The following is a 10,048-nucleotide window of genomic DNA, read 5'->3' on the forward strand; positions in this document are numbered from 1 at the left end:
TTATTACTTCAGTTACAAGAATTAAGTCCAAACTGTTACTTTGGAATCTAGCAGTCTGTTTTTTGAGATGTAACGAGCAGAGTTCCTGGGTTGGTTCTGTCTGTTATTCACCGAGATCCATCATTTTAATAAACCATGTGATAATATAGAGTTCAGATTCATGTGTACTCATACCTTCTGCAGTAGTTATTGATACTAGAACTTGAAATATTCTACTTACCCACCCACCGTTAGATTGTTATCACTAGTGATTATTTTATGTCCTTTATTTGCATTGTCATAGTTTCTCCTAGCTTATATATCCATAGGGCGAGGTGAACATTAAAAGATTTGGATAGTAGGTCCAAAATGCAAATGTCTGGTAAACCGACTTATATTGTTCATATTTCCTTCATCTCCCATACGGAGGGCCATTGCATAGCCTATATGCTGCTTAATTGCTAATAGATAGTACCAGCATGAAACCATACTTAGTGGATTTTATGCTTCTGTCTTGTGAGTGATTTGCATCTTGTAGAGTGTATATATTTCTTTTATAAACACTCTGAGATCCATTTTCTTCCCTGCTTTCATTCTTTCACTTCAACAGTTGCTCAGAAATATCAACCAGTTCTTCCTTTCTTGGGAAGATGGCAATTATCTCATTTGAATCTGCTTTCTCATTTAGACTTTAAGAGACATCTGGAGGTAGCAAACAAAGCTCCCATTCATTTCAGCTGCAGTTATAGATCAGAACCACTGTCAGGCTGTGCTGAGCATTGCTTGTACCCTTAAAGGCTCAGATCTTGTGACCCTTTGTCGTGCAAGTATCACTGTCTGAAAGAATAGCTCTACTGTTTTGAAGAGTGCTACACCTGTGGGCTGTAGAGAGAGACCCAGCACTTTTACAATAGCTTTTAGAAAAGCAAGCAGTACATCCCCTTTTAGTTTGAGTTACCATTTTTCACCTTGTGATATGGCTGATGCTAGAGTTTTCAACTTTGTCAAGCTCTTGCTGAGGGCAGAACAATGAAGGCTGCTGGGTGATAGGATCGTGAGAGCTGGGTAACAGCATGCTACTGCAACCTTCCTTTATATATAAGCATTTTGCTTTTCATAAACTCAGTAGTATGGCCATCCACCAGTCTGGAAATAGAACACTGGAAGTGGTGTCAAAGCTTAGGAATTTACACAAAATTTAGTTTAGATTTAAAAAAATAAATAAATAGAACCAAAGTGAGAAGTGATTGGTTTGCTGTCTTCATGGTAGCACAGGTACTGCTTTGACATTTGAGGCATCTATTTGCTTATGGTCTGGCAGAGTTTGGGGTCTCAGCAAGTTTTGGGGACTTCAACTTGCTGTGGTGAAATACTGATGAGATTAAAATACACATGGAATTTTTTCAGAGATCTTATCTTCTTAATGCCTAAACCCATTTAATTGAGTAAGGTTGGTATATATGCAAACATGGCACTTTGCTGAGTTTTTAAGTGAATTTACTACAATAAACAAACTTACTTTTTAAGTTGTAACATAGGCTCTTTGAGGCTGTGACTTGTTTGGGTGTCAGCTTTAACAAAATCTCTTTTACTGCTTGCTGTAAATAAATATTTGTTAACTCATATCATTATTCGCAACTTGAAAGGTATTTCTTGTAGAGAAGTTAAGAGCTTTTGAGGTTTCTGAGTGCTTGCTTAGAAGTCATCTAACCATTGCATCATCAGTTACCCTGGGTCAGCTCCAAAATAACTTGAAATCCACTGGAAAGGTTTCCCTGGACTTGAGTAGACTTTGGGACAAATTTTATCTGCAGCTATTTCAGTCCAGCTTGAGGCTTGCAGGTTTCATAGTTTTACATGTAGATGCCTGGGAGGATGGGGCTGATCTGGTCTCTGGTGGACGCCATCAAAGGTAATTGTGCTAAGTGAGGGATGTCTGATTCGTGATCCAGCATCAGAAAATGAAAATAGAAATTGTACATCTATCCTGAACCGAGCTTCTGGCACATCCACTGTGCGCTGAAAGCCTATGAAGGGCTCTGGAAATGTACCCATGTGTCTCACAATAGTATTAAGCAATCAACAAAATTAACCTAGGTTCGCTTTCATTAGAAAATATTACCTGATCAGTATGCCTAATTTCCGAGCTGCAAATGTGCCAGCCAGCTGTGACAGCCACCAATTCCTGACATATCAATTGGGTCACACAAGGCAGCCGAGTAGCTGTTTCAATACAGAGTGAAATGAAATAAGCCATTCCTGAGTCCAAATTACCCTTGCTTTTAGTATTTACACTGGCCCAAGCTCCAGGACAAATTCATTGTACGATATAAAAAAGAGTGAAAGCTTCAAATATAAAGTTTGTTGCCTGTTTTGCATATTAAACTCTTAGTTTAAATTCTATCTTTCCCACAAGGCATATATTAAAATAAATGAAAATATATTAGGTCTGATTCTCCTTTCAGTGAGACAGATTTCACAATTGTGTGATTCCAATGCTTGCAATAATGGCTTTGCTGGCTCAAATTGCGTAGAAGAAAAGAAAACTCAAACCACAAAATATTTATAATGTTCAAAACTGTACAAGAAACAGGCTAATGGCTCACAAGGATGACTGAACCCATGTAATAGCCCATAAAGTGTTCTTTGGCATGACTTTTTATTTATTTATTTATTTTATCAAAGCAAAACTTTTGGTAGATCTTACAAGATTTTCACCTATTCAGAAATGTACAGCAACTGTCTTCAGATCTTCTATAAGGAAAATATTTATTACAATTATTTTGGTGAAATTCTGTGAAACTGTAAAATACACTGTAGTTATGTGACAGTCTCAAATAAAATCACAGAAAATAAGATATAAAATGAAAAGCTAAGCCTGTTCCAGCTGCAAATATATGGACTGCTGTGAGAGTTTCCTCTATGTCCAGCAGATGTCAATGTGGTGATAAACTAAAGCACACTGGGAATCAAACCCAAGACTGTCCACATTCAGGATAAAGGCAGAGCAACTACTCACATCCCAAGTGCCAGACTCAGCCATGCTGTCTCAGTAGAGGGGAGCATTCGTTTAATTTCTTTGGACTCTTCTCCAAGAATGGTTCTGTTTGTCCCCACACGGTCAACATTGATTTAACTGCAGTTAAAAGTGTTTTATGATTCCTATGATGTGGGACATTGCTTGGCTTTTTGCTTTCTTTTTTCCCTTGTCTTTCTTTTTTCCCTTGTGCAGAATAATTAATATAGGCTACTGTATCAATGCTGCTCTTCAGTGCTTGGCAGATGTTTTCTCCAGACTTATCCAGGGAATTCCCTGTTGCGCTATTTGTTGTGTTACATGTTATTTCAAATTGTTTATATTGGAGTGAATATTTCACTGATGTTAATTATGTGGGAAATAGGAACGATGGATGGTGGTTAACACTTTGTAGGCGAATAGCTTGTGCTGTAAGTGGTTCTTCTATTTAGTCTTTTACTGTCATGTTTGAACACTCCATTGATTTTCTTTAAGTTCATCATATTGTTTAGCTGGTTTTTTAGTCTACTGTACATGATGTTTTAGTATTGCTGTATTGATTTCCCAACAAGACATTTTAGTTTCAAAATATTAATGACTCAAAATATTAATGACTCAAACTATAAGTACTGGTACGTATGGGTTTTGTTTCATAAAATCATTGAACAATGGCCAAGGAATAGAAAACCTTTCTGCGCTTCTTGCCTTTTGTTTGGAAACGTTTATCTAGAACATTGGTTTACAGTAGATTTCTTCCAATGAAGAAGATTAGAAGCCGTCTCAGAATCAATTAGGAAGTCATTATCTGTATAAGATGTCCTAAGTTGAGGGTATGGGCAGCTGTCATCTCTGTGATGATTCACTATGTGAAATGCTGTGGTGAGGCCGTGCTGTACGTGAAAGCTCAGAGCTAGTCTACCACAGACATCCAGCAGGTGCTAATGATTGTCACCTACGCACAGGTTCAGGTGGATTTGGTAGCTGCGGCAGTGACTCTGATGTACTTTAGCTGAATGGCTTTGTGCCATTTTTTCCACTATTGATGGAAAGTCTATATTTGGCTCAAAGTCTTTAAAAAAAAGGAAGTGATATTTTGTTTTTATCATACCACATCTGAAGCTCTTTTCTTAGCAGTGGTCCTACTTGACTGACGCAATTTGTCATCTAGAATTTGAGAGCCACAGTGGACTTTCTCCAGTGTTACTCTCTCTCATGCCTGTGAGCCCTGTGCTTGGATTCTCTGGGGAAAACTGCCAATAAATAATGATAAAAGAAGTAGTAGATCTCCCTCCCATTTCTGTTTCCCTTGCTGCTGACCTCTGCTTTCTTAGATAAGAACCTGGTGATATGCACATACAAGAACTGTTCTCCGCTGTTGAATATTTCATATGAGTTTCTTGTCAAAAGATTGATTTTTGCTACAGCTCTCTGACTTTATTTGTTGTCAAGATGAACATGCACACTATGTTTTGGAAATGTGACTATGAATATTTGCTCTTTTGTCTGCATTAGAGAGCTGTGACTATGGCATGTCATGAACCCCCTTTTCTACAAGAATCTGAAACTTGCAAGCAAGGAAATTTTCAGGTTGAAATTGCTATTCAATTCAATCCTCTTGAGAACTTCTCACATCTCTATATCTAAGATTTGCATAAATACTTACAGTCTTAGACCAACGTTTGGCAAATCACACACACAAAAGCAATAAGATACCATAAGCTGACGCAATATATTAGAGAAGATACTCATACTAAAATAAGACTTTTGTACTGGCTTATGTACACCAGTATTTGTGTATCTTGAGATTTTTTAAACGTGTATGGTATAGTTGGGTTTTAGCATAATATGATGCCTTCATTACAGTATAGAGGTTTTGCATAATAGTTTGTCTGACACCAGCTATCACAAGGGACTAAAACAGGAGAAATTCTATTGCTTCATATTATGAACACTAGACTTGATTTTTATTATAGTTTAATAAATGCATTAGGCCTGCAGCCTCCTGTATTCAGTTTTGTTCTAAAGTAATCCTTGAATCAAAGTGAGTTTTAGTTATTGATTTTGTGATGACCTCAGCTTTTGTGCACTGTTTTGGTTACTGACTGCAGAAATCTGAAAACATTAGTAAGTGGAGCTGCTCTCAACAGCAGTCTATTTCCTCCTTCAGCCAGTCTGATGAAATTCTGCTTGCTTCCTCTCTGGTGAGTTTGGGAAGCGTATTTGACTCGATTCACACCCACTGGATCAGTTGTATTTAATTATTCAAAGCATCAGTCATGGCGCTGTGTTTGTACACGTTAGTAGCACAAGTGCTCTCCCATAAAATTCAGTCTAGGAAGGTTCCCTCATAAGGGAGCATTATGACAAGGAAAATCTCAGAAACATTTTGTTTTTAGAGTGTGACTCTCTGACATAGCAATTCAGAAATGTCATTTTTGAACTGGGATTGCCCATCATTCTGTTAGTGTCCCTCTGTCACCGTCCAATGACGGTGAAGCGTTTGTTCTAAATTTTCCCATGTCCTGCTGAAGGCTTTTATACACTACCTTTCTAGTTTTTGTCCTGGCCATTTGGTGTGAGTGGAAGCACTCTCCTGTGCTGCCAAAAGAGGAGAGAAGCATGCTGCAGCAGTGAGTCGGGCTATATGAGGGTATAAACCAAGTCATTCTGAGGTACTTGAAGTGCTGCTCTTAGCAAAGGAGGGGCCCTATACGCGTCCCTAATTTACAGAGCTCTAATTAAGCATACAATCATTGGGGCGTGCTAATTTTCCAATCATATTTTAAAGAGCATAATCTGCACTTCAGAAGACTGTCTTCAGCTGACACTCACCTTCATTGTACCCAACACAAAATCCTAAGCAGGGGGACACTGGAGAGTCGGGGCAGGATGTTGCATAGATCGTGTGGGACCACAGGCAAAGCAGCTACGGGGGTCACTAAGGTGAACTTGCTGTAATCTTGCAGATAAGTTTGTAACTTGCAGTGCTACTGATTTGGGGGCGTTGGTTTTTAAAACAGATTACATGATTGCAAATACCATAAATCATCTTTCTTTTCAAAGGAAAAAAAAATGCTTTTTGTTTTCCTCTGTGTTTTGGCATTACTAACTGCTCCTCCTGGGTGTTGCCAGCCCAGCAAAGCTCTTTCCACGCATGCCACAGGATGTGGCATCTGCTGGCACATCAGCTAAGCCTGTGCAGCAATGCTGCCTTCAACAAGACATGTACAGCAAAGTAGTACACCATGTCATCTCACTTTGGAGAAAAGTTATTTACTTGTTTGTCCTCTGTTAGTCCTCAGCTGTTAACCATAGATTATTTTTTTTCCTAATAGCTATACGGAACCTGGGGGGCAATACCCACTGGGATCTGTCTGCTGACTTAGATCAAATTTTAGTTCCAAATATATTTACTGTCACTTCTTTTATATGGGACTTGTAAATCTTTTCATGTAGAAACAGTGTGGAACTAAAGGTCTAAACTTTCCCTTTGATGTCAGTAAGAACTTCCCTGCTTAGTTGGATTGGACTGTGATATTATACATCCACTGGGAAAAAACCTTGATAATGGGTTGTTAGAAACTTTACAGGAATTTTTAAATTAAACTTTTAAGTGAGCATATTGATAAGCTGGTATAATGAGCTCTGCTGTAGGCTTGGGGAAACACACATAAATATATAGAAATGATGAAATTGAAAGTATAAGTCATCTAGATATTCCCATTTGTGTGCAATAGGTTTTGTAAATCAGCTATATATGTGATTTAAATCTTAAATGAGCTAAGGATGCCATATGGTTTCACTATGTATCCAAAACACTGGAACCCTTTCTGAGGAAATAGTATTAAGGACATTTTATTCTTGGCTTATTGCAATATTTCTTCTGAGTGGGGAATACATTTTGAGCTGCCCTTGAATGTAGGCATGTTGTGCTTTCTGGAATAGAAACAGATATGTGGATCTCTTCCTTATATATGACACCCACGGGGGAAAAAAAACCAAACCAAAACAACTCATCCTTTTGAGGGTGGTAACTATTCTGTATCCTACTAATGCCTCTCTCCTGTCTCTCATAAAGTTGGGATTTTAAAGATAGTCACTGAGAACTATACAGGGAGAGTATTTGTTCTTTTCTGATAAGCCTATATTATAATCACCTCACCTGGTCAGATCCTTTTGCCTTGAGATTTTTAAATTCATTTCCAGAATCTTTCCATATTTCAAGATAGGTAGATTTTTATGTAACACCCTAATACTTTCACCTATGTATAAATTTCATCAATCTTTTTATATATTGATCTTCATGATTTTGTGGATATCATGAGATTAGTCCTTCTTCTCCTTCCTTGCTGTAACTGCTGTGTAGTATCAAGAATGCAATCTGGTATAAATTTGCTAGTTCCAAAGACGCAACTGTCTTGTGTGATGCCACAGGGGTTAATTTAATTCCTAAACTAATGCAGGCACACTGCAAAAATATATTAACTGAAGATTTTCCAAAATACTGATTTCACACTAATATGGATTGATTAACACTTAAATGAGGGAAATGATAATTTTGTATATTAGGGCTTTGATATTTACACTGCATCATATGCTGTGTGTTTTATGCTCTCTCTAACAACTATATACATTTTCTGTTCTACAATTTTTTCTGCATTCCCAAACAGCTGAATATGCGCTTTCTTATTAAGAGTGAGTATTTCAGCTGTCAGCTTTTCATGGGGCATCAGCTAATGGGAAGAGAGAGAAGAATAAGAACAATAATAACTTGCACTTGTATAGCACCTTTCATCTCAGTCTCCAAAGCCAAACATCATTAGTGAGATAGGAGTATTTGTTCTATTTCTGACCTGCATCCAGGCTACATTTTCTGTGATCCTGCTCAAGATAATTAGCAAAAGGAGAATAGATGGGTGGCCAGGAAGAAGCTAACTTGGATGTTAGCAGAAGCACTGCTGAGTACTTAGCTTCTCCAATTTCCCCTCTTGCGGGGAAACAGTGTCCTTTCCTGGAAATGTCCTTCTGAATGGGACATAAAATCAAGAGTCTAAGACATGTTTAGTCATTAATATCTTACAGATTATTTTCGGAGAGCCAGATTCCATCCCATTTACTTCCATTTCAGCTTTTGATGTTCTTCCACAATTTAAATGAATACAATATTCTCCCTTCCAGGCCCCAATTAATGCGCAGTGGTTTAGTTCCATTGCGAGGTATTGAAAAGCCTCCAATCTTGTCTCAAGAATCAGCTGTGATTCTTGCATCTGTGATGCAGAAAAGCTTATTCAGGTAGCTGAATAAATCAGAATCTGTTCTGTCACAGCAATTGTTTTTCCCTCGTGACTGTTTCAGATCAGTGTATCTGACCCTGTACTTTCAAAATGGTGATGTTAATTTTTGCACAGATAAACTGAAGCACAGCAGCTTAACTGAATTGGTGCTGGCAGATGTTCCAAGATAATGATGGTGTTTGAATACAGCACCGACATCTTCACCTCCTCCTCCTTGTCCTCAGAGGTTATAGGAAGAAACACGACACGTGCTGATCAAACCTTTCCTCTGATGGGATTCTAACTAACGATCTTGTCATTATCAATACAGTCTCTATTGATCCAGTTTGTCAGATTTCCACCTTGCTTTGATTTTACCCAGTGAAATGAGACACAGAGGATGTCCCCATGCAAAACTGAACAAGCTTGTATGCCAGACTTCATGTGCCTTACAAATGTCTTGTGGTGGTTCTTCCAGTACGGTCCACGTTCTCCAGCTTCTAAATCAGACACTTGTTTTGTTTCATGTTACATGAGCTTGCACGGCCAAAACGACATTCTCCTTGGCTGGTGGCTTTTTGTATTCACAAAGGACCAAGGCCTTGGTTTCTCATTTGGACTACTGGTCATGCAGCTGTTGTGATGGCAGCAGTAGCAGTGTTTAAAGTAGACATTAGTTATGTATTTATAAAAGAAACCAAGACAAAAATAATAGGCATGTACTTTTTCAGCCCTTTCCAGCCTAATTATATTTTTTTTTCTTCTGCCTGCAGTCGAACAACAGCCTCAGGCTCTGCTGCAGCCTCTTACCCAGGGCTGAGGAAATACAGCTGATATACCCAGTATATTAGGAGACCTGAATAATCTCTAATCACAGAACTGTTTCAGACAACTGTTTAAGAATAGCATTGTTTATATAAGCAGTGTCACTATAGCTTATTATAAGTTTGTGTACTTTCTTCAGAGATATCTTGCAGCTATCATGGTGCTGAATCTTATCTTGCTTGTGTTTTTAATTCTCTTCTCCCTTCACCTCTTATGCTAAGTATGTAAACTCTATGTGGTGAACAGAATTTTTGTATGGCTTCTGTGTACTACTCTTGCCATCAGGAGATCCTGATCCAGTAGCTGGGGACTGTTGACTTTACTGTGATGTAGGTACAAAATACAAGTCTTAGTTCACATCAGTTTCAGTAAAATCCAGTACAAAAAAACCCCAAACCGTCTTTGCATGTGGGAAGAAGTTTAGTGATGGATTTCCTGACGATCTGTTACTAAATTTCGGCTCCTCCTTTATTTGAAGGGAATAAACATACCTGACTTTTTTTGCCACTCTATCACATTATTAAAATTATCTCCAAATACACAGAGATTTCAACAACAGTGTTATCAGTGTACTTTGGTGTGGTTCATGCTGTGGGTGGAACACAAATACAGAGAATCCAAAAAAGAAATGGGGCCACTCTGCAATTCTGGAGTATGAATATCAGTTTCTACTGTTACACAGGAAAATAAAATAAAGCAGTGCAATGTGAACTGGAAGGAAAGTGTGACAGTCATTCTTGGGTTAAAGAAAGAGGAAAAAAAAATGTGTGAAATCATTTTGCTATCCCAAAAATGACAGGGAGGAACATTATGAGCAGGGTCTTATATTTCCCCAGTAACTAAATATTGCTTTGGCTTTATTGCTCAGTTGACTTAGAGAGAATGGATTTGTGGTTAGAGGAAAGCACTTTAAAATTGCAACTAGATTACTTGGTTTTTTTGACCAAAGAATTTT

At 38.1% G+C, this 10,048-nt stretch overlaps 1 long non-coding RNA gene across 1 annotated transcript in view; it reads left to right on the plus strand.

Moving 5' to 3' along the window:
- Positions 1 to 9,405, plus strand: part of LOC148056413 (uncharacterized) — a 245,048-nt gene extending 235,643 nt beyond the window's left edge. Inside the window, exon 4 of the long non-coding RNA XR_015703357.1 lies at positions 9,042 to 9,405. This is a non-coding gene — a long non-coding RNA (uncharacterized LOC148056413). The remainder of the gene's footprint in view (positions 1 to 9,041) is intronic.
- Positions 9,406 to 10,048: the final 643 nt, after the last annotated feature.

Source organism: Nipponia nippon, unplaced genomic scaffold, assembly GCF_047370975.1.
Source record: "Nipponia nippon isolate SJK-2023a ecotype South Korea unplaced genomic scaffold, ASM4737097v1 scaffold_14, whole genome shotgun sequence".
NCBI classification, from domain to species: domain Eukaryota; kingdom Metazoa; phylum Chordata; class Aves; order Pelecaniformes; family Threskiornithidae; genus Nipponia; species Nipponia nippon.